The sequence below is a fragment of the Gossypium hirsutum genome, chromosome A04, assembly GCF_007990345.1.
Source record: "Gossypium hirsutum isolate 1008001.06 chromosome A04, Gossypium_hirsutum_v2.1, whole genome shotgun sequence".
Taxonomy (NCBI): Eukaryota; Viridiplantae; Streptophyta; class Magnoliopsida; order Malvales; family Malvaceae; genus Gossypium; species Gossypium hirsutum.
Window position 1 is genome coordinate 55,134,146 of NC_053427.1, and position 23,920 is coordinate 55,158,065.

Sequence of the window (23,920 nt, forward strand, 5' to 3'; positions counted from 1 at the left end):
TCATTTTAACATACATATCACAAATCATTTTCACCACATTTCATACATCACAAGTATAGGGCCATGATCACAAGGTCACCATAAAATCATCCTCATGTATAACTTACTTGTTTATAACCTTACCACATCCTGGTCACTTAATGAACACATCATTCACATAACCAAGTTCCTGCACTTATTCATCACAAAACTCACAAAGCAATACATAGAGAGTCTCCCGTCGAACACTTCGGATCAATCCTCGATTCTTGGTGGTTTCAGTACATAGCTCCACCCATTATATAGTTCGTCTCTCTTGTACACATGGTGAACACTTAGTACCACCCATGTGACCTAGCCAGTTTATCTCGTAGCTCTCTTGTCTACATGGTGTCCTTCACTTGGAAACACGCATGCGACCTAGCTACATATATCCCGTAGCTCTCTTGTCTACATGGTGTACACATAGTATCACCCATGCGACCTAGCTGCATCATAATGTCTTGTAGCTCTCTTGTACACATGGTGTGCACTCAGCACTATACATGTGACCTAGCTACATACCATCTGTATCATCAAATCTTTCCGAAGGTTCAACCGGGATTTCTCTCTCTTTCCCAACAATTTCACCAATCAAGTAATTATCCACAAACATATTTCCAATATTTTTATAAAATATCATAATACAAGTAATAGTGATGTATTACTTACATATTAACTTACATCTCATTTAATATCAACGCAATAACATTAAATTACACATTGTCTTATTAAAAATCATATGAACTTACAAGTTCCCATAATATCCATAATCATATAAATCACATTTATGTATGATAATTCAATGCACTTCATGTACCATAGACATGTTTTTAAATCAATTCATAAACTTGGCACCATAATCATTTAATTTAACATAATTCAATTAATTCACTAAATTTAACTTTCAAATATAAATTACAACATTATTGTTGTATTATTATCATACCAACTTACATACTTTCAACACCTCGGAGATCATAGTAAATATATCAATTTTACATTGAAACATGCATAAATTAATGCTTATTATACATATGAACTTACCTTGATATTAAAACGGCCATTTTACCAACTTTCCTAATTTTCAATTTTACTCTCATTCTAGGTTCAAATCTTGTTTTCCGGGATCTAAAACATCATATTTTACTTATTTAATTAATGTACTATTCAAAACAGTCCTTAACTCAAACTTTGGAAAAATTACAATTTTGCCCCTAAACTTTTGCATATTAACACTTTTGCCCCTAGGATCGGGAATTAAACTTCATCCCTTATTCTTATGTTTTATGACATGATGATCACTTTTCCCTTCTATGGCAACATCAAATTCTCACTCTAACATATACTTATGACTATTAGGTATTTTTACCGATTAAGCCCTTTTGCTCGTTTTCACTTAAAACCGAGTAGCACAAGTTGTCTAACATAACTTAAAACCTCATATTGTATCATAAAACACCAGAATACACAAATTTTACCTATGGGTATTTTTCCAAATATGAACCCTAGGTTGAATTATTGCTAGCATAAGCTAAATCAAGTTACCGGGACTCCAAAAACGTAAAGAACTTGAAAAATGGGGTTAGAACGGACTTACAATTGAGCTTGGGAAGCTTGAAAACCCTATCCATGGAGTCTCCCTTGGTATACACGTCCATGGTGAAGAAGATGAGCAAAATTGGCTTTTAATTTTGTATTTTAATTCATTTTACCCCTAAATGACCAAAATACCCTTACTACTAAACTTTCCAAAAATTCCATCCATGTCCAATTTTTGTCCATAACTTAGAAATTGGTAAAATTTCTATTTAAGACCTCCTAATTAATATTTCAAATCAATTTCATACTAGAAACTTCTAGAATGCAAGTTTTGCAACTTATTCAATTTAGTCCCTAACTTTGAATTAAGCACTTTATGTATAGAATTTCTTCACGAAATTTTCACACAATCATGCAATCATATCATAGACCTAAAAATAATCATAAAATAATTATTTATATCTCAGATTTTGTGGTCCCGAAACCTCTATTCCAACTAGACCCAATTTTGGGCTATTACATAGGGAGAGAAGTGAAACTTCTTGTATGATGAATTCCTCGAACTAGAGTTTTGGAGAGTGATTGGTTCGAGAGTGGAGGAGGATACTCCGGCGGTCGTAGAGGTTTATCAGGCCATAAGTCCTGCGCCAAAAGAATATTATATCTAGTGGTGGCTATGGTCGTGGTCGAGCAGGACATGGCAGTCGTGAAGAACCTTTCCCGGTGGAGTTTTAGTTCTGTGATGATGAGCTTAAGAGCTATATATAACTGTGATAAAATCAGGAACTTTTTAGGGGATATTAAGAAAAATAATTACTCAAAAAGAAAAAAAAATTTGATAATTAAAATAAAATTTCTAAAATCTAATAAAAATAAAGAGTAATTTCAATAAAAATTAAACATATAAAATAATAAATAAATATTTCTAAACATCTTCATCGCTGGATGGTTCGCGAGGTCGGACTGGTGATGAGATGTGGAGGTGCTGACAAATTTGTTATAGGGTAGCATCAATGTTGTTAAATTGTTGAAAACACTGATACTCGAATCTGGTAAGGCGCTCAGAGATGTCAGCATATGAAGCTGCCGCATGAACTGGACGAGAGGGTGGTGGTGGCTGAGTCGGTGGGTCCTCGTGCTGTAGGGGGACATCATCAGGAATGTCCTCGTAGGCTTCCTCCTCGGTAGATTGGGCGAGACGATAGGTTCCTCAGTGCCTCTCGATCATCCTCATGCTAAGCATGCTCGAGATGTCTTGTGGAGACATCTGGCCGATGTGGGTGAGGGATGATTCTTGGGCCGCGGTGTTGAGGAGCTCGAAGTGTCATGCCAGCCTAATCACGTAGGGGCCAATGGAGATGACCTGCTTCCTATGCCGCTCTGTCTGGTGCTAAATTGCAAGGGCGATGAAATAAGCAAGGTCGATGACGTGCCCTTACAACATGCACCCTAAGAAGTAGACGTCTGGGTGTTGACGATGCCAGTGCTCTCTCACCTCCCTGTAATCGTGTGAGCTAAAATAGCGTGTAAGTACCTCAGGAATGGTGGGAGAACTGATTCCTTGGAACAGCTAGGATTGTACGAGGCCGTGCTAGGGGCCAAAGTAATGCCAGCACTTTGAGGAAGAGAAATGCATGTGGCGACTGAGAGCATGTAGTTCATTCTCCTCTCGAAACTCCTCCTCTGTATATAGGCATAGAGTAGCACCAAACTCTAGGATGCTTAGCTGGCGGATTAATCCACCTAGGCGAAAATGGACTGTGCCGGGATCATCATACCTTGTTATTACGGTCTGGAGATGGAACGTTGAGCATAGTTCCATCGTGAGCTCGAGGTATGTCGGCTCGATAATCCCGAAGAACAGCTTCCAAAGGTAGGTGGTTAGGAGAGCCTAAGTCGCGTCAGCCATCTGGACTTGTTCTACAGCAGCCCAGTCGATACAGCGGCCCGCAATTAAGGGTCGGGCCCAAAGTATTTGGAACAGTTCTTCTTAGGGCCCTCGGGGAAACTGTAGAATAGGGTGACGGATTTCCACGGTTGGGCCCGTGGAAGAGGATGCCCCCTTCCTCTTCTACGAAGCAGGTATGACAGTTTTCTTTCCTCTTGACGATGACATGGTACGCTAAAGGAGAGAGATTGGGCGTCCAAAACGAAGTTGAAGGCGGCGCACGGGCTTGGCAGGGGGCCGTGTGGAGTTGCAGCGGCTAGAGTTAGGGTTTTTGAATAGGGAAGAAAGTGAATAGTGCAGGGTATTTATAGATTTTGGGGCACACGGCCATGGCACACACCTGTGTCCCCCAATTTCAGCCCGTGTGATTCTCGAATTTCAAATTTGGGTGCGTTAGACATTTAGTACACACCCGTGTTCCTCGGGCTTGTGGGTTCACGGCCGTTCTAGCTTTGTTCGCTTCTCCCACGCCTGTGTGTTCAAGCTCCACGCCCGTGTTAAGTTAATAGGTTCAACCACGGGTGTTAGACACGGGCATGTCGCATGCCCATGCTAGTTTCTCAGTTTCAACCACGGGTCTTCAACATGGGCGTGTCACACGCTCATATTATTTTGGCAGGCTCGACCACGGCCATGTCGCACAGCCATGGCGTTTTATTGTAGCCTGTGTTGGGGAAATCTTTTCCCTTGTTTTCACACAGCCTTAAACACGCCCGTGTGTTTGGCCGTGTCTCTGTGGAAACACCTGTATTCAAGATCTCTATTGGTAGGTTAGGAGTTGAATACAAAAATTTAAAGAAATTAATAATGTTAGTGCTCGGGTTGCCTCCCGAGAAGCGCTTATTTATAGTCTAAGCTAGACTTACCTCTTCAGTGAATGGTCATGGCAGTTTGAGGAGTTTATACTCCTCATTCCTCCTATCAATATCATAAAAATAAGGTTTTAATCGGGTGTTGTTTACCTTAAAAGTGCCGAACTTAGGATGACTCACCTCCACCATACCGAATGGAAAAATACTGAGTACCATAAGAGGGATTTCCTCATTCGGTGTGGTAGTGACAATGTGGGGATCTGCGGCATCTAGTAAGACTTTATCACCCACCTTAAGTTGATTTGGAGAGGTATTGGGCTCATTTTGGCGTAGTTTCGATTTATCGTGTATTCTCGATTTATGTGCTCGCCATTTGTCTAGCTCCTCTATCCGTAGCCTTCATTCTCCATGAATGTGTCCTCTATCATTTCTGGAACATGGCTCGTGAACTTATTTGAAGCTCAATTTCTGCAAAGTCATAGTCAGTTTTAGTAGATTGGTGTGGACTATTACCTTCAATGTTCGATGTGATGCCAGAATTACGAGCTTGAAGGGTGATCGTTTCGTCTCCCACACGAAGTGTAAGCTCACCTGTGCCAACATCAATAATTGTTTTAGCAGTTGTTAAAAAGGGCCTCCCTAAAATCAAAGGGGTGTTATTATCCTCCTCTATGTCTAGAACAATGAAATCGACGGGAAATATGAACTTATCTACTTTCACTAGTACATCTTCAATAATACCCCTAGGAAATCTTATAGTTTTATCTACCAATTGAATGCTCATCCTAGTTTGTTTAGGTTTCCCAAGACCTAGTTGCTTAAACATTTTGTAAGGCATGACGTTAATACTAGCCCCTAAATCAGCTAATGCATGACTTATATCTAAACTACCAATTAAGCAAGGAATTGTAGAACTCCCTGGATCTTTCAATTTGTGGGGTAGCTTATTCTGTAGAATAGCTGAGCAGACTGCGTTTAGCTCCACATGTGACGCTTCGTCCAACTTCCGCTTATTTAATAAAAGCTCTTTTAAAAATTTCATTGCATTTGGCATCTGCGACAAAACTTCAATAAACGGTAAGTTAATATGTAATTTTTTCAAAAGTTTGACGAATTTACCGAATTGTTCGTCTGAGCAATCTTTCCTTATCGCGTTAAGGTATGGAACACAAGGTCTATATTCTTCATTCAACTTTTTGTTATGACTTACCTCACTTTTACCTTTTCTCACCACAGTTTCTTACATCAATTCTGGCTCAGGCGCATTGAATCCTTACTTATCTTGAGTACTAATTGCGTTGAGGTGTTCCCTTGGATTAGGTTCAGTATTACTTGGTAAGCTACCTTGTGGTCGTTTGGAGATTAGTTTGGATAGCTGGCCTATCTGAGTTTCGAGCCCTTGGATCGATGCTTGTTGATTCTTAAGTGCTGTCTCGGTATTTTGGAAACGGGTTTTTGATACCGAGATTAATTTAGAGAGTATCTCTTCAAGGTTTGGTTTCTTCTCTTGTTGATAAGGTGGCTGTTGAAAACCCTGAGGATTTTGTGGCTTTTGATTCCCTTGACCACCCCAAGAGAAATTTGGGTGGTTCCTCCAACCTGCATTATAAGTATTACTGTATGGGTTATTTTGTGATCGAAAGTTATTGTTACCCATATAGTTGACTTGTTCCTCTTTGGTTGTAGGATTGAAGGATTGATATTCTATATGCAAACCTCCTCTACTTGAGTCATACCTCATTACTGGATGTACCTGCGTAGAACCAAGTAAACCATCAATCTTTTTATTGAGAAGTTCTACTTGATTTGACGGTATAATAACTGAGTCGACGTTATAAACGCCGGTTGATTTTGTTAGCTTAGTCCTCATGACTTGCCACTGATAATTATTTAATGACATTTCTTTAATGAATTCATAAGCCTCTTCAGGTGTTTTGTTGTTGATGGTTCCTCCAGCAACTGCATCAATCATCTATCTTGTTGCGGGATTCATAAGATTGTAAAATGTTTGAACTCGCAGCCATAGAGGTAACCCATGGTGAGGGCACCTTCGCAATAGGTCCTTGTATCTCTCCCATGCATCGTAAAGTGCTTCTAAGTCCATCTGCACAAAAAAAGAGATATCATTACGTAACTTAGTCGTTTTACCCGGCGAAAAATATTTTAGTAGAAAATTTTTGGTCATTTGTTTCCAAGTAGTGATGGACCCTCGTGGTAATGAGTTCAACGACTGTTTAGCTTTGTTTCTCAGTGAAAAATGGAATAACCGAAGGCGAATGGCATCATTAGAAATGCCATTAATTTTGAAAGTGTCGCAAGACTTTAGAACATTAGCCAAGTGAGTGTTGGGATCCTCATCCTGCAAACCATCAAACTGAACAAACTGTTGTATCATCTGAATTGTGTTAGGTTTCAGTTCAAAATTATTCACAGCAATAGCAGGTCTAACTATACTTGACTCAGTTCTTGTTAAAGAAGGTTTAGCATAGTCATACATAGTACGTGTAGAAGGATTTTGATTAGCCGCAATTGCAGGAGGTAGCTGATTGCCTTGGTTTTCAGCAATCTCTTCGGTTGGGGGTTGAGTATCATCTTCTTGCTCGTTCTTCGTGTATTTTAAGCTTCGCCTTATTTCTCTTTGGTTTCTACGAACTGTGCGATCGATTTCTTCGTCAAACAGCAATGGTCCCGACGGGTTTCTTCTAGTCATAAACTATGAAAACCTGTCAAGAGAAGGAAAAAGGAAGTTAATAAATAATAATAAAAGTAAATTAAATTGCAAGAAAGATAAATTGCTAAAGTAATAAAGATTGAGTGTTCCTAATATTTCAGATCCCCGGTAACGGTGCAAAAAACTTGATAGCGAGGTTTCATGATAAGTTTTAAATATTTATAATTACTCGTTCTTGGACTAACTATTATCGTGATGTAGGCAAGTGTACCTATCGAATAGTAGTATAGTTTTAGCAAGACTGGATTGTTGAACCCAAATGAACTAAAAGTATTAGTAATGACTGTCTTTTTATTATCTAGCCTAAGAATAAAGAGACTTTGTTTTAATTAACTAATTATCTAAACTAAGAACTCACAGAGAAAAGAATTGGGGAATTGCTTTTCGGAAAATTGATTGAATGAAGATAATACCTAAGGAAAAATCCACCTAGACTTTACTTGTTATTCTGGCTCCGAATCGGACGATTTATTCATTCAACTTGTTCTGTAGAGATCCCTAAGTTATGTTATTATCCCTATTCAAGACTAATAATGTCTAATCCCTAGATTGAATAACCGAGACTTTTCTCTAATTAACACTTTAGGGTTACATTAACTCGATCTATGGATCCCTTTATTATGTTTCACCCTAATTTGGCAAAATCTTGTCACCCTATTTCTAGGCCCGCAATAAACTTCGCTTAATTATGACAAAAGTACTCTTAGACAGGGTCTATTCCTTCTCTGAATAAGAGCATGTCTTGAATCAGTATCCTAGGATATCAAAACAAGAATTAAGAACACATAATTAAGAACAAGTTAAATATTTATCATACGATTCAGAAAATAATAACAAGATTCGTCTTAGGTTTCATTCCCCTTAGGTATTTAGGGGTTTTAGTTCATAACTAAATAAGAAAACATCTCAAAAGAATAAAGAATACAAAACATAAAGAAAACACAAAACTCCTGAAGGGAAATTGATGAGAGATCTTCAGTCTTGATGATGAATCCTGGTTTTCGAGATGGATCAATTGGCTTCCTTGGAGTAATTCCTTACTCTCTCTTCTCCTTCCCCTTTTTCTCCTCTTCTAGGGTGTATTTATAGGCTTTGGAATGCCTATAAGCCCTCAAAAGTGGCCTTTTCCGAATTGGACTCAACTGGGGCTCGTCAGGGACACGCCTATGTGACACGCCCGTGTGTGATTACTTCAGGTTGTGTTCGAGCCTGTTAAAATAGCATGGGCGTGTGCTATACCTGTGTGAATCATGCTTCAATTTTGCCAGATTAACACGGTTGTGTGGTCTGCTCGTGTGAAGAGGTCCAGGCTATGTTGATTTCGTACTTTGGCCCATTTTCTCTGTTTTTGGCCCGTTTCTCACTCCTTTCACTCTCCTATGCTCTCCTAAGTATAAAATATGAAATTAAAGCATTAGAAGCATCGAATTCACCAATTCTAATGAGAAATCATCCATAAAATGCATTAAACATGGGGTCAAAATGTGTATAATTTACGGTTTATCAGAACGATATTATAATATGTGAATTAGATGTTATATGATTTATTATTTGTATTTATGTAATGAGATGAATTGGCTTGATTTCATGACTTTTTTATAAGCATGTTGTATTGATTATTTTATTAAGGTATAAGATATATTTATATATACATATGAATTAATGCGTTGTAAAATGTAAATTATAATATATATATATATATATGCTTTCATGTGTGATTGCATATTTGTTTAGTAATGGAGTAAAATTTTAAAATGAAAATGGTATTAAGCATATGTACATTCGGCAAATGAGATAAGAATTGACCAAATTAATTGTATCTTTTGCTAATTAACATTAAAATGCTTATATATGAATTTGTTAAAGAGATATGAGTTTTGTGTATCTATGTTAAGATAAGTTTAATATTTAATTGGTCATATGATTTTTGTAATGTGAACATGACTTGTATAAATCATTGAATGTTAGTAAACTATGTTTTTTGGTAATGCCTCATAACCCCATTCCGGCGACGAATAAGGGTTAGAGGTGTTACATTTTATTAGTATCAAAGCTACAGTTTAATCGATTCTAGGACTGACGTAGCTTGTGAATCTAGCTATACATGCCATAATATATGCTGCGATAATGTGATGACCTCTGACATTTAAAAATGCGTTTTCGTATAGTATATGGATCCTAACAGAGCTGTAGCTGATGATGTCGAGAGCATAGCGCCTGCTCCCGCACAAGGGACAATGCCGGTTGATTCTAAACCGACCTCGAGTAACCAAGATGGAGAGGCTAAGTAAGCCTTTTACCAAATGATGAATGATTGGTTTACTCAATATATCTGAACTAACTCGGCTACACAATAACCTCCACCCCCGAATAATCCATCTCCAATACTTGTGGTACCTCCGATGATTGATCGATGAGATTTAACAAGCCTCCTGTTGATAAAATCAAAAAACACGAGGCTGAAGAATTCAAAGCTACTGATGTTGATGATGCTAAGCAAGCTGAATTCTGGCTTGATAATACTATCCGTGTGTTTGATGAGTTATCTTGTACCCTGGATGAGTGTTTAAAATGTGTCATATCTCTGCTACGAGACACTGCATATCACTGGTGGAATACACTAGTATAAGTGGTTCCGAAAGAGCGGGTGAGCTGGGAATTCTTTCAGACTGAGTCTTATAAGAAATATATCAGCCGAAGATTCGTTAATCAGAAGTGCAAGGAATTTCTCGAATTAAAACAGGGTCATATGACTGTGACAGAGTATGAGTGAAAATTTGTGAGACTCAATCGATATGCCCGTGAGTGTGTTTCAACTGAAGCTATCATGTGTAAAAGATTCGAAGACGGTTTGAACGAAAACATTAAATTGCTAGTTGCTATACTTGAAATTAAAGAGTTCGTAGTACTTGTTGAGCGAGCTTGCAAAGTTGAAAGCTCGGGAAAGAGAAAAGAAAAGCTGATTTTGAAGCTAGAGATTTTCGTAAAAGATCATCGGGTAAGACTTTTCAATTAGCATCGAAGAAGTTCAGAGATGATTCTAGTCGATCTAAGGATACTGTGGGCTTTTTTAGACGAGATCGAGACCGACCTCCTGTAAGTTCAAGAGCCACTTCGATAGCTAGTGCTGGTAATGTTTGACAGAATGGAGTCGAGTGCAAGCATTGTAGTAAATGGCATTCTGGAGATCGCAGATTGCATGATCTGTCTTGTTTTAAATGTGGATCGATGGATCATTTTATCCGAGATTGCCTGATGTTAGCCGAGAAAACACTGTTCAGAATGTGAGACCGAGTAATATGTCAGTACGAGGCATACCACACAGACATTTGGGTAATATAGGTGGTGGTGGCAGCCAGAGTGGAACGAAAGATACAATAGTTCATTTGAGGCTCGTATACCTGCCAAAGCATTTGCTATACACGTTCGCAAGGACGCTTCTTCCCCAGATGTTATTACCGGTATTTTCACTCTTTATGATACTAGTGTTATTGCATTGATTGATCCTGGTTCGACTCATTCTTATGTGTGTAAAACATTAGTATCCAGTAAGACTTTGCATGTTGAGTCTACTGAGTTTGTGATTCGAGTATCAAACCCTTAGGTCGATGTGTTCTGGTTGATAAAGTGTGTAAAAATTTCCCGTTGATGGTTCAAGATTCGTATTTTTCAGTCGATTTGATATCATTACCCTTTGATGAGTTTGATATAATTTTGGGTATGGACTGGCTGACTTTGCACGATGCAGTTGTTAATTGCAAAAGAAAGACCATTGATTTGAGATGTCAGAACGATGAGATTATTCTGATTGAATTTAATGATCTAAGTGGTTTACTAGCAGTAATATCTTCGGTGTTAGCTCAGAAGTAAGTGAGAAAAGGTTGTGAAGCTTACTTTTCTTATGTGCTTGATAGTAAAGTGACTGAAAAGAAGATCGAATCCGTACCAGTTGTGTGCGAGTATCCAGATGTGTTTTCTGAAGAATTTTCGGGTTTGCCACCTGTCCGAGAGGTAGAGTTTGGTATTGAGTTAGTACCAGGGATGACTCCAATTTTGATAGCTCTGTACCAGATGGCACCTACTGAACTAAAAGAGTTGAAAGTACAGCTGCAAGAGTTGACAGATAGAGGTTTCGCGTAACTGAGTTTCTCTTTCTAGGGTGCACCTATGTTATTTGTGAAAAGGAAAGATGGAACTATGAGAACGTGCATCGATTATAGATAGCTTAATAAGGTGACTATAAAGAATAAGTATCCGTTGCCACGAATTGATGATTTGTTTGATCAGTTGAAAGGGGTTACAGTGTTTTCAAAAATAGATTTGAGATCAAGCTATTATTAGTTGCGAGTTAAAGACTTCAACATGCCAAAGACTGCTTTTCGAACAAGGTACGGACACTATGAGTTTTTAGTCATGCCTTTTGGACTTACTAATGCACCTATTGTTTTCATGGATTTGATGAACCGGATTTTCAGACAGTATTTGGATTGGTTTGTAGTTGTGTTTATCGATGATATTTTGATTTACGCCCGTGATGAAACTGAACATGCTGAACATTTGAGACTGGTGTTACAAACTTTGTGAGATAAGCAATTATATGCGAAGTTCAGTAAATGTGAGTTCTGGTTACATGAAGTTAGCTTTCTAGGACATGTTGTTTCAACATTAGGTATTCGGGTTGGTCCGAGTAAGATTTCAACAATACTTGACTAGAAACCTCTGAGAAACATTTCTGAAGTCTGAAGTTTTTTGGGACTTGCTGGTTACTATAGACGATTCGTGAAAGGTTTCTCTATGATTGCAACCCCGATGACGAAGATATTACAAAAAGATGTTAAGTTTGAATGGTCAAAAAAGTGTCAGAAAAGTTTTGATCAGTTGAAAGCTCTTTTGATCGAAGTTCCAATGTTAGTTCAGCCAACCAGAATTGGGTAAAGAATTTTTTTCTATAGTGATGCATCTTTAAATGGTTTGGGCTGTGTTTTGATGCAGGAAGGTTGACTTATAGCTTATGCCTCGAGACAATTGAAGCCACATGAAAAGAACTATCTGACACACGACCTAGAGTTGGCAGCTATTGTATTTGCATTAAAAATTTGGTGTCACTATCTATTTGGTGAAAAATGTCATGTTTATTCTGATCACAAAAGCCTGAAGTACTTGATGACTCAGAAAGATCTGAATTTAAGGCAGCGTCGATGGCTAGAGTCACTAAAAGATTACAAACTTGTGATTAACTATCACCCAAGAAAGGCTAATGTTGTTGCTGATGCTCTAAGTCGAAAATCATTGTTTGCTTTGCATGCAATGAATGTGCATATGGCTATGTCTGATGATGGTTCGATAATAGGTGAATTGAAATCAAGTCCGTTATTTGTTCAACGAATATGTGATGCCCAGAAGGTTTATAAAGATTTGATATCAAAACGGGCTCAATGTGATTCAAATGTTGATTCAGAGTTTTGAGTTGATGCTGATGACTGTTTGAGATTTAGAAACCGAATATCCATTCCTAGAAATATAGAGTTGATTTAGATGATTTTGAACGAAGCTGATAACAGTCGGCTATCTGTTCACCCGGATAGTACGAAGATGTATAATGATCTAAAATAGCACTATTGGTGGCAAGCTGTGAAACAAGACATTTCTAACTTTGTATAGAAATTTTTAATTTGTCAGCAAGTAAAAGCGGAGCATCAGGTACCTTCTGGATTGCTTCAACCGATCATGATACCTGAATGGAAATGGGACAGAGTCACGATGGATTTTGTATTCGGTTTACTGATAACACCGAGCAAGAAAGATGCAATCTGGGTTATTGTAAATCGATTGAGTAAATCTGCTCACTTTGTTCTGTTTCGTACAGATTACTCACTTGATAAGCTGGCTGAATTGTACGTTTCTCAGATCGTGAGGTTACATGATGTACCTATTTTTATCATTTCGAATAGAGATACAAGGTTTACATCGCGATTTTCGAAGAAACTACAAGATGCACTAGGTACTAAACTGCATTTTACCACTGCTTTTCATCCCCAAATAGATGGTCAGTTCGAGCGAATCATTCAGATACTCGAAGATATGTTGAGATGTTGCATTCTCGAGTTTGAAGGTATGTGGGAACGATACCTACCTCTAATTGAATTTGCGTACAATAATAGCTTTCAGTCGAGTATCAAAATGGCACCTTACGAGGCTTTATATGGCCATAAATGCCGTACACCATTGTATTGGACTGAACTCAGTGAAACAAGATACACGAGATTGATTTGATCAGAGAAACTGAACAGAAAGTGAAAGTGATTCGTGAAAGTCTAAAAGTAGCATCAGATCGTCAGAAATCATATACGGACTTGAAACGTAAAGATATAGAGTTTCAAATCAGGGATAGAGTGTTTTTGAAAGTCTTACCATGGAAGAAAATACTCAGATTCAGTCATAAAGGCAAATTAAGTCCGAGGTTTATTGGGCTGTATGAGATTATAGAACGTATCGGACCAATTGCTTACAGATTATTGTTGCCAACTGAGTTAGAAAAAGATCCACAATGTATTCCATGTTTCGATGATTCGTAGATATCGATATGATCCTTCACATGTAATTAGCCCAGTTGAGGTTGAGATTAAGCCTGATTTGACGTACGAAGAAGAACCGATTCGCATTCTAGCTTGTGAAATTAAAGAGTTACAAAATAAGAAAATTCCATTGGTTAAAGTACTGTGGCATAAACACGGAGTTGAGGAAAAAAAGTGGGAGCCAGAAGTTGCAATGAAAGAACATTATCCCAACCTATTCACCGGTAAGTTTTTCGGGGACGAAAATCCCTAAAGGGGAGAGTTGTAACAGTCTGATTTAGACCCTAATCAGAACGGTGGTCTCGGAATAGGAATCCGAGTTAGAAAAATATTTTTAAAAATATTTTTGGTGTTTATAATGTGTGAATTTGTGTGTGCTAATTTTTTTTAAAATTTTATCATTTGGATGCCCAATTTAATGAAAGGGCTTAATCGGGTAAAATGGAATTTTGATGGTTTAATAGAAAATGGCCAAATTGAATATGTCTTTTTGATATTGATTATTTAAGTGGCAATTTGACCATATTTAATTAGATGGACGGTAGTTCCATGTTTTATGATGGTTAAATATTTGTTTATAAAGGTTATTTAGGTTATTTAATAAAACATTATAAGTTATAATATAATAAAACATAAAAACAAAACATGTATTGTTCATATTATTTGACTGAAACTAGTAAAAGAAAAGAAAAAGAGAAAGCACATGATATTCAGCCATTGTTGATCCAAATTCAAGGTTAGTTTGGTTTCGATTTTTGATAATTTTTACATTTTTGAGACCGTTGCTTCGAATATTATCCGACCCATGCTAGAATTTCTAATTTTGATGAATGTTTTGAGTTATTCCATTGATGAATATTTGTGTTTTGTGAGGTTTGATGATGAAATATTAAAGATATTTTTTAAATTAACATGTTTTTTATTGAAGTTTTTGATGATTTTGAGTAATTAGGACTAAATTGTAAAAATAATAAATTGAGAGACTAAAATGTGAAATAAATGAAATATATGGATTAGTATGAGTATAAGGAAGATTCGGCCTAACTATATTGTTGTGAGATTTTGCATAATTTGTGTTTTATGCTATAGGGACTAAATTATGAAAAATATGAAATATCAGGGGTAAAAGTGAAATTTTCCCATTTATGTAGTTTTGGATGAACTTGGTTGAATATTCGAATTAATAAGTTTAATTTATATTAAATTAGATCAAGAAAAGAGAAAATCAGATTTAGATCGGAGGAAAACTAAAATTGTCGACTAGTCGAACCGTACCGATTTTTCATTGTCCGAGGTATGTCTTTAAGCAATTAAAAATCGTCTATTTTGAATGTAAAATGGTTTAATATGGCGATTTGGAATTTATGGATTTAAGGTAGAGTTAGCCGAATGTGATTAAGTATGAGAATAATGTATTTGAGCTTTATTCGACTGAGTTATAACATTTGAAAGTCCGTATGAACTATATGGCATATTTGGAATTTTTGATATATGAATTTTTTATGAGAAAACTTTATAAAAGTGATACTTGGGGTTTGAGCTTAGCAAGCCTCGTGCTGGTGAATTAAATCGGGCTTTATGCCTAGCAGGTTTATTGCCGGTGTATAAAAATCAAACTTTGAGTTTTGCAGGCCTTGTGCCAGTGTGTGATACAGGCTTAGGCCTAGCAGGCTTTATGCCGATGATTTATTATAAGTTTATACATAAAAGACTTCATGCTGATGTGGTGTTTGAGTAAGTAAATCGAGCTAAATGGCCAAGTATGAATTAACTTGTTACCTATGTGAGATAAGGTAAGTAAGTACTTTGAATATTTGTGTTAAATCGTGTATGATAGAAATGAAAAATATATTTGAGATTACTATGTGTATTCGGCCTTGTGACTAAATAATTTGAACATCAATGAAATGATTCTTGTACATATGTTATGTTATATATGATCTTGTATATTCGACCATATAGGTAATGTACATATGTGATGTTATATATGATCTTGTGTATTCGGCCAAATAAGTGATGTTTGAATATGAACTTAAATCTTGTTTTGTTAGCTTGTATAAATGAGTGGAAGTATATTCGCATGTGTAATGATATTTGGCTTTGAAAGTTGGATGAAAATTTGTAAAATTTAACTTTATAAGTATTCAGCCAAAGTGATAGTTATGTTAAACATTTGTGGTTATGGAATGTATAAGTTGAGACTAAATATGGCATTGACATAGTAAATTGGTTTAGTTTAAATTTAAGGAGTTGACTATATTATTGAGTTATTATTTGCTTATGACTTACTAAGCTATGATAGCTTACTCTATGTATACATGATTACTTTGTTTTATAGATTTTGGATTTACGTTACAAGCTCAGGAATCGTCAACAAAGTTCATCACACTATCTATAGCTTCATCTTTTAAATATTTGAACTCGAATTATGGCATGTATAGGCTGGAGTGTGTGTTCAGTAAAGTTGAATATTTGGAAATGTATGTTTACTAGCCATGCAAAAATGGCTTAACTATTTTGCTTGAATTTAGTTTTGGTTTGGATATGGTTTAAGTTCATTTTGGCCAATATGCTATGTGGTTCGAATAATTACAAATAAGTTACCTAAGTGTATGTTTTATGTTATGGTTTTTAAGTGTGATATGAATTGATAATGGTTGAGTGAACTTGGTTGTGATCTAAGCATGTTTCGAAAGTAATAAGTATATTATATATATATGACATGTTTGATGTTGTGATCTTGAATTGTGAATTGAATAATTAAGTAAGATGTTTGAGGTATTATAAATAAAGAAATGATCGGATTTAGTTTAAATGATGTAAGTATAAATGATGGTTTTGGTTTATATGCTTCAACAATGTGAAGTTCTAGGAACGATATTATAATATGTGAATTAGATGTTATATGATTTATTATTTGTATTTATGTAATGAGATGAATTGGCTTGATTTCATGACTTTTTTATAAGCATGTTGTATTGATTATTTTATTAAGGTATAAGATATATTTATATATACATATGAATTAATGCATTGTAAAATGTAAATTATAATATATATATATGCTTTCATGTGTGATTGTATATTTGTTTAGAAATGGAGTAAAATTTTGAAATGAAAATGGTATTAAGCATATGTACATTCGGCAAATGAGATAAGAATTGACCAAATGAATAGTATCTTTTGCTAATTAATATTAAAATGCTTATATATGAATTTGTTAACTAGATATGAGTTTTGTGTATCTATGTTAAGATAAGTTTAATATTTAATTGGTCATATGATTTTTGTAATGTGAACATGACTTGTATAAATCAGTGAATGTTAGAAAACTATGTCTTTTGGTAATGCCTCGTAACCCCATTCTGACGACGAATAAGGGTTAGAGGTGTTACACAAGCAAACCGACTAAATCGACTAGTTGCCAAATTTTGTAATCCGAGGTAAGTTGTATGTAAATAATACAACTACATTGATGATATATGTGTTTCAATTGCATCGAAATTATTATAGCATGAATTGCTTGACTTGTTGAAATGAAAAAATGTGATGAGAGTAAATATAGTAAAATTTTCGTTGGAACCCTAGGGAAATAAATCAGATATTCATACCATAACGATGGGGTCATTTGTGAGAGCTAGTGTAAGACCATGTTTGGGACATGGCATCGACATTGAGACAAGTGCTAGTGTAAGACCATGTTTGGGACATGGCATCGACATTGAGACAAGTGCTAGTGTAAGACATGTCTAGGACATGCATCACCCTCGAGACGTAAGCTAGTGTAAGACATGTCTGGGACATGCGTCGACTACGAGATGCTAGTCAGTGTAAGACCATGTCTCGAACATGGCTTCGATGTGAGATATAAGCTAATTGAAGACCATGTCTGGGATATGCCATCAGCACCTTACCCCACGTTTGAGGCTATGGTATATCCGGTAGCATTCCGAATGGTTCAACGATAGAAGTTTTGATTTCTAGTTAATGAGGAAAGTATAACCGTGTTGTGAGTGACACAGGTACCTATTTGGTAGGTATAAAATGTGTGCCACCTTATATGCTATATGATGTGTATTGAGTATTGATAAGTAAGTTTTGCTTATGCCCACTTGTGTATTATGATACTTGTTGATGAATGGCAAAGTATTGTTGTATAATTATTAATATGCAACTTACTAAGCTTTATGCTTACTTCCTCTCCTTTCCTTTTTGTTATAGTACTGCCTAACTAGCTTAAGGATCACCGGAAGTCAGAGATTCAATCACACTATCAACTGAAGCATTTGGTATAGTTGGATATATATTTTTGAATATGGCAAGTATAGGACTTAGACTTTATTATTTTGTGTCATTGAAGTTTCGCCATATGTATTGGCTTAGGTTGGAAATCCTTCAATTTGTATCAAGCCTTTAATGATGGCTAACATTCATTTTGAATTTATAAAAGATTCATTATCATGGTTGAATGAATGTCTATTGTGGCTGATTTGGTTATAAGAATTATGATTGTTTTGGTATTGGTTAGTATTTGTATAGAACTGCATATGTAAGGGTGGCAATGGGGCTTGGTAAGTACCCTTATATTGTCCACACGGGTAGTCACACGATCATGTGTCCTGGCTGTGTATGACACACGGCCTACCCCATGGGCATGTGGTCCGGCCATGTGTCCCCTGCACGTCAAAATATTAAGTTAGTATGCATGATAATAAACACACGGGCAGAGACACGACCATGTGTCTCAACCGTATGAAGGGCACGGCCTAGCACACGAGCGTGTGCCTTGGCCGTGTGACACTTTGGGGTTGCTGACGTCAAAAATAGAATGTCCATGTTTTTGTACACGGGCTAGTACAGGGCATGTCGTGGCCATGTAAAGGACACGGGCCAGGCACACGGACGTGTGCCAGGCCGTGTGAAAACCCCTGTAGGTGTGATTTAGAATAAATTCCACACGAGTGGAGGACACAGGCGTGTACCTATATTGCATAGGCCATGTGAGCCACACGGGCCATCAACACGACCATGTGGAATTGGCCACATGGGCGTGTGCCCCTTTCACATGAGCGTGTGCCCCTATGTCAAGTGACATTTTTCTATAGTTGGCAAAGCTACCCGAGTTGGTTCCGAGTGATTTATGATGTGTGTTTTGGACCTCGAAGGCCCATATTATGGATATGTTGATAAGTTTGAAAAAGTTCTAAATTTGTCCAAGTCTTGGAGATTCAGAAATAATTGTAAGCACGAGTTTAAGTGAGGTAACGCCTCGTATTGCATCACAGTGTAGGATATGGGTATGGGGTGTTACATGTTAATGGATGAATTATTCATATATACTTGCCAAAGTTCAAAGAAAAAGAGAAGAAATGAAAGCATTTAGTGTTTGGCTAAGTTAAAGCTCAATTAAGGTATGTGTTTTGATCGGTTTTTGATAATTTTTACGTTTTTGTAATTGTTTCTTCGAATACTATCAAGCCCATATCTCAATTTCTGATTCTGTTGATGATTCTGAAATGTTCCATGGATGAATTCATGAGCTTTATGTTGTTAATTGATGAAATATGAAAGTTTGATGTTGGGTTTATATGTTTTGTCTTTGGATTTTAGACGAAATTGAGTAATTTGGGCTAAATTGTAAAAATGTTATTTTGAGGGACTAAAATGTGCAATAAATGAAATGTGTGGACTTGTATGAGAGCTATGAATATTCGGCCAAGCATGAGTATATGCAAATTATGTGTATTTTTTGATTTTGTGAATTAGGGACTAAAGTGTCAAAATGTGCAAATGTGAGGGATAGGTTGCAAATTGACCTAAATTTGTGTTTTTGGATTGTTTTAAATGAATGTGTGATTAAATGAGTAAAATTTGAATTTATATAGATCAAGAATTAAAGAAAACGGAGTTAGATTGGGGAAAGTCGAATGTCATCAAGTAACCGATTCCATTTATCCGAATCCTTGAGGTAAGTCGATATAAAATTAAGCTTGTTTAAATTGAATTATTATTATTCATTTGATATTGAATTGTGATGAATGAATGTCTGAGCTAAATATATATGTTATCCGATAAAGTATCGATAAAGTTCCGACATCTAAAAAGCCTCATACGAACCCTAGGAATAGTTAAGATACATATGTCATGACATAGGATTTCGTTATGTGACTTCGTGTAAGACCACATTTGGGACGTTGGTACCGACTTATGTTTTACATGTAAGACCATGTCTGGGACATTGGCTTCATATATGATTTTGCGTAAGACCCTGTCGGGGATAGTGGCATCGATGTTTGATTACATGTAAGACCACGTCTGGAATGTTGGCATTGTATTTACTTTCTGATATATCCGCGTATCCTTATGTTTCCGAACAGTTCAAACAAGCATTCTGAGAAAATGAATAACTTTGTGAAATCATATCAGATTCAAGTATGTTTACTTTGTATAGCCTATTTGAGAATGAAAGGTAAGTATTTGAATATGAGATTTGAGTTAACATTAGTATACAAAGTATAAATGATTTGACGATACTTATTTGCTTTGAATGATATGTTTATTTGTATATGGCTTACTAAGCTATTGAAATCTTACTTTGTGTGTGTTTGCATTGTTTTTTTAGACATCGAAGCTACTGTGAGCTCGGGGATCGTTGAGGATCGCCATCGCACTATCGAACCTTAGTTTGGTACTTTAAAAATGTATATATTAAAGTATGACATGTATAGGCTAGAAGTTGTGGGAATATGTTTTGTGATGTATATATTTAGCCATGTGATATGGTTAGTCTGTGTTTGAACTTATAGTTCGATAATGGTATATGATATGTGTTGCTAATGTGAAATTGTGGTATGTTTTGGTTGGCCAAAAGAAATGGTCAATGTTGAGAAGTTTTGGTAAGTTTTGAGCATTTGATTGAATGTTGTACTGATCATATGTTTAGGTATGATTTTAGTTTAAGTTCTGGTATGAATTGATTGATGAATTGAGATTTGAAATGATTAGTAATGTTATAGCATAATTAAGTATGATTTGGTATAGATATTGGCTGAAATGGTTGTGCATATATGCTTGGTTTGGTGCTTGTAGGTTAACCCAAATTGGGGTGGCCAATTGCCTATTTAAATGGCCTATTTTTTTCCACACGGGTAGAGACACGGGCATATGTCTCAGCCATGTGCGACACACGGCCATGTTACATGGCCGTGTGTCCCCTGGGGTACCCTACGAATTAAAGTCGGTATACCCTCCAGTTTTGACACGGCCTAGACACACAAGCGTGTCTACTAGTCATGTGTGGCACACAGGCTGGCATACGGGCCTGTGGTCAACCGTGTGGCCAAGTCAGTAGCCTCCTTAATTTTTACATGGCCTAGAACATGGGCGTGTCTTGTGGCCATGTGTATAAATCAGTATGTATGTCATGTTTTACCACGGCTTAGACACAAGGGCGTGTGTAAGGCTGTGTGAAGCACATGGCCTGTTCATACGGGTGTTTGACCTTTTAAAAGTTGAAAATTTTCTAAGTTTCTAAAACTTTTATATGTTATTAAATTGGTCTCGAATGCATAAGTTAGGTTTTGTATGCTCGAGTTAAGTTTTTATTGAATGTGTATGAATGACATTTACTGTAATGATATGATTATTTGATAATGATTGTTCTGAATGTTATTATAAGTCTGATATGCCTTTTAACCTATTCCCGCAACGGTTACGGGTTAAGGGTGTTATATTTTATTGGTATCAGAGCTATGGTTTAGTCGGTTCTAAGACTAACATAGCGTATGTAACACCCCGAACCCGAGGCCGTCGCCGGAGTCGAACACGAGGTGTTAACAGACTTCAAACCACTTATTAAAATTTTTCCAGACAAGCTGTCAATCTGCGTACTAGTCACTTTAAAAATCATATCTTGAGCTCTGGAACTCAAAATCCAGTTCCGTGAATTTTCCCTGAAACTAGACTCATATTCCCATCTACATATTTTTTCTAGAATTTTTGGTCGGGCCAATTAGTACAGTTTATTAGTCAAAGTCTCCCATGTTACTGGGGTCGACTACACTGACCTTTGCATATTACGATCTGGATATCTCCCTGTACAGAACTTCCATACTGATGCCGTTTGTTTCTATTGAAACTAGACTCAGAGAGGAATCTATACATATATGGTATGACTCCTAATTATCTCTGGTTAATTTATAATGAATTTTCAAAATCGGAGCAGGGAATCCAGAAACCGTTCTGGCCCTGTCCCACGAGAACCTGATTATCTCTTAACATACTGTCCATATGATCCTTTCGTTACTTCTATATGAAAATAGACTCATCGAACTTCGATTATATAATTTATTCATCAATTAATTTCACTCCTACTATTTTTAGTGATTTTTCAATCTCATGTCACTGCTGCTGCCAGCATCTGTTACGAAAGCAACTATGCCCTCTTCGTGTTTACTCCTTGATCTAACTAATAATTCATCATGCATATCACAAATTATGATCATGACTAACCATGCCAAAGGCTAATCATTTTCAAACTTCCCCCTACTACACTATTGCCATATCATGAATTTTAACACCAAAATAATCAACCATGACGTATGGCATAAAAAGGTCGAATTATCAAGATTTGCGACCTAATGTTATGAATCCAAACCCAACCGAACATTTATGCCATTTTCGCATGGCTAAAAGATTACATACCAAAGTTCAAACACAACATAATAGCCTATACATGCCGAAATGTTCTCCTAAGCCAACTATGAAGAAAGTACCAAAACTTGCTATCCGGTGTGATGACTTCGATGACGGCCCGACCACGCAAAAGGAGATGAGTCCAAGAAACCTAGAATAGGTGACAAGGAAACACCGAGTGAGTTTATAACTCAGTAAGTCATAAGCAATACACTACCATCCATTAATAACATTATCACAAGAGGAAACAAAATGGAACGAGGCTAGTTACTCCATCCATACCGAACCATACCATAGTTCCTCCGACCTATCGGTTCAATCTCATACCAAATCATGCATTCACATTCCATATACTCATCAATAGAATATTCGAGGCATTTTCATAAATCATTTTATTTTCGTTACAATCATACAACTAAACGGCCTTTCACCCATTCCACGATAAATCTTATGTACGTGACTTCAAGTATATTTGTCACATAGGTTCAACTTACCAAGCTCAACTCCAAATATAAACATAGCACCTATTAGCCATGAACTCAAGATACTTACCCGATCCGCTATCCGTGATTGACTCAATAGTGTCGCACACTTAGTGTCCATAATGATTCAAGAATATTTATTAAGTCCGCACACTCAGTGCTATATAATCAACTCGCACACTTAGTGCTACATAATCATACTCGCACACTTAGTGCTACATAGTCAACTCGCACACTTAGTGCTACATAGTCAAACTCGCACACTTAGTGCTACATATTCAATTCGCACACTTAGTGCTGCACAATTTAAACCCGCACACTTAGCGCCAATCTCATGGTCATAAATGTTTATACTCGCACATTTAGTGCCGAGATCAACAACTCAATACATCTCACCTCTTTTCTTTTCATTCAACACTTTCATCACCACATACGTACATGCATATATATATTTATTCATTCCATTCAGCATCATTACATAAACGTTATGACCATTTGAATTAATACCAACTATATGCTTAATGACTTACTTTATGTTGGGTAAGACGGTTCCAACTCGGCTACTCGATGATCTTTTCTTTGCCTTTGCTTGATTCTCTCCCTTTGATGTCTTGATCTATAATAAACACATTTAGTAGTTTAATTTTCTTGCTGGATACTTATGTATAATTTAACGGTTTTCACTCCATTTCACAATTATCCTTGTTCAAAATATCAAAACCTTAACCATATTCGATTAATGCTTCAAGGCCGAATGCATTATCGCTATTATGGTAACCTAGTCTTGAGTATTTTTGATTCTAATATACAACATCATGAATCAACTCAACCTTATAAGCCAATATTACTCCCTTAATCGGTTATCAAGAGTTAACAAAAATAGTATCACAAACATATACACCTATATGGCCGAATATACCAAATTAAATTTGACCTTACATATGTGATTACCTATAGTTAATATACATCAAATTTCATACATTTAACCCTTAATTTCCACCACATAACAAGCATAAATCGGGTTTATGGATATACCATGGCCGATTCAATCTAATCACTTCCAAAATCATCAACCATTTTCAATGCATATAACATATATAAACATGAATAAGTTTCAT

At 36.4% G+C, this 23,920-nt stretch overlaps 1 non-coding gene across 1 annotated transcript; it reads left to right on the forward strand.

Moving 5' to 3' along the window:
* The first annotated feature begins 6,350 nt into the window (after nucleotides 1–6,350).
* Nucleotides 6,351–6,457, forward strand: LOC121228740 (small nucleolar RNA R71). Its single transcript, XR_005926315.1, has one exon. It is a non-coding gene; the product is annotated as a small nucleolar RNA R71 (small nucleolar RNA).
* The last annotated feature ends 17,463 nt before the right edge of the window (nucleotides 6,458–23,920 follow it).